We start from the raw sequence: 2,580 nt of genomic DNA on the forward strand, positions 1-2,580 counted from the left end.
CAGAAGGAGTAGGTGCAGCAGAGGGTACCCGACTAACATTCGCACCCATTCTTTCCACATATAAATCATACATTCCACATAATATTTGCTCTAAATTCTTATAGGTGATAAGTGTATCAAGTATTAAAACTTTATTGATTTGATCAATTACGTATTTAGTTCCCGAAATATTATATCGGGGGTCCATTACGCATGCTAAAAAAAATAACATAGGCAGTTCTTCCCAATATTTTCTAAACTTTAATTCCATAGCAATTAAAATTTCACTAAAAGCGGGATCATTTTTATATTTATGGAATGTTCTTGCAATTATATAAAGGCGTTTAAGCATCATACAACTTGTGAGATAATAAACGCCGGATAAAATCTTTGTGGTCTCATAAAAAGATGTCAAAAATCGTTTAACTTTCAAAACTAAAATCCAATCGGATTCATTTAACATACTATCATCATCATTTCTAACATGTCTATTGTTATAAAAGCCAGTTATTAAAATTTCGAAATCTTCACATGATTTTAATAGCAAATATGTAGAGTTTCATCTATGATCAATGTTTTAGCAGTCATCACCTCTAGTTCGGCACAAAAATCTTCAAATGCTTGTTTTCTACTAGGAGAGATCGTGATATATACTAATGCATTCCTAATCCTTTGAAGTTCATCATTTATATGTTTTAAACCATCTTGCACAATTAAATTCAAGATATGACACACACAACAAATATGAAACAAATACCCACCAAAATCAGGTTGAAGTGTCCTACACAATTTATCGACGACTACCTTATTAACACTAGCATTATCAAAAGTAAAAGATCGAATTTTAGTCTCACAATGATATTCTCTAACAATACTGATAATAGCATTATATATATTATTAGCATTGTGAGGAAATTCAATAATTCTAAAAGCAATAATTTTCTTATGCATGCACCAAAGTGGGTCTATATAGTGTGCGGTTGCAGCTATATATGCTCTTTTATTAACCGTTTCCCATATATTAGAAGTTAAGGATATAACACCCCCATATTGTTGCAAATCCATAATTAATTGTTGTTTTGAATTATTGAAATAATTTATTTTATCGGCACGAAGAGTGTTTCGACTTACCCCAACGTACCTCGATTGTAGATATTCTTTCACAAACGAGACGAAGTGTTAGTTGTCTGCAATAGCCAGAGGCAACTCGGTGGCGGCAACAAATTTCACCATTTCGATTCGAGTATCGTCTTCCGAATACACCCACGTGGATAAGGGTGAAGTTGTAGAACTGACACCTAGACTGCCAAATTGTAATTGTGTTTGACCCAACTGGAAGAAGTCCATGTCTGGCTGCACATGATTTGTAGTAGCAGTTGAGATGAGTGGTACCAATTCCTTTTTGTCATGCCAATCTTTGTTGGCAATATTTACATACTGTTTTAGATTTTACAAGGCCATTAACGACTGTTCCCGTTGAAATCAACTTAAAGTGATCCCAACATTTTACTTGTTTTTTGGCTTTTCGCTTTCCCCTCGCATCTGGAATATTTAATTGTTGATCTTCATCTTTATGTTCCACTTCGAAAACGTTAATATCATCCAAATCAATTGGAGTGTTGCTTCCTTGACCGTGAATGTGAACATCTTTAGGTATCGGTATGTCATTTAGACTGACAAATTCATTTGGAAATTGACTTTGCGGTGTCCTAGGCAACTCCATGATGTGGCAGTGGCTCACATCCTGTATCGAACAAGCTCTTAACAAATTAACGTTGATCCATTTCTGTGATTGTTTATGATGAAATCTTAGGGATGTAAACGAGCCGGGTCGAGCCGGCTCCCGAGCCTAAAGTTCCGGCTCCGGCTCCGGCTCCGGCTCGGCCCGGTTAAAATGATCGAGCTTTTTTGCAGGCTCGAGCTGGGCCGAGCTTAGGCTCGAGCTCGAGCTTTATACGGGCTGAGTCGGGCAGGCTCGTTTTCTCCCCAATTTTTTTTCCCTCCTGCTGCCTTAAAAGGCAGCAACTGGCTGCCTTAAATTTAATATATTTTTTTTTATTAAAAAGCTCACGAGCTCACGGGCCGGCTCGGGCAAAGCCCGTGTCCCCAAAATGGGGCTCGGCACGAGCTTAGGCTCGGGTCTACCGAGCCACGGGCAGCCCGAGCCGGCGAGCCCGATTGCCATCCCTATAAAATCTTGACTAGATGAATATAAATATAGTGAGATTGTGAGAATTGAAAATTGGATGAATTGAAATTGTAACTAATAAACTGTAAAAATTGAATTGATATTGTATATTTTGCAACACAAGAGAGTAAAAATTCGATAATTGATATAATAAAAGAGAGTTGAGAGGATTGTAATCTTGGAAGAGCAATTGATATGAAAAAAATCTTTGGGGGAAGGGGGTATTTATAGTAAAAAAAGAAGGGGGAAATAAAAAAAATTAAAATTCAGTGACCAAACAGTCACTGAATAAAAGTTCAGTGACCAAACAGTCACTGAATAAAAGTTCAGTGACCGTTCTGCTCACTGAATAAAATTCAGTGACCAAAACGGTTACTTTTGTGACTGTTTTGGTCACTGGCTCGACGAGCCCC

The sequence above is a fragment of the Olea europaea genome, chromosome 11 (genome assembly GCF_002742605.1).
Source record: "Olea europaea var. sylvestris chromosome 11, O_europaea_v1, whole genome shotgun sequence".
NCBI lineage: Eukaryota > Viridiplantae > Streptophyta > Magnoliopsida > Lamiales > Oleaceae > Olea > Olea europaea.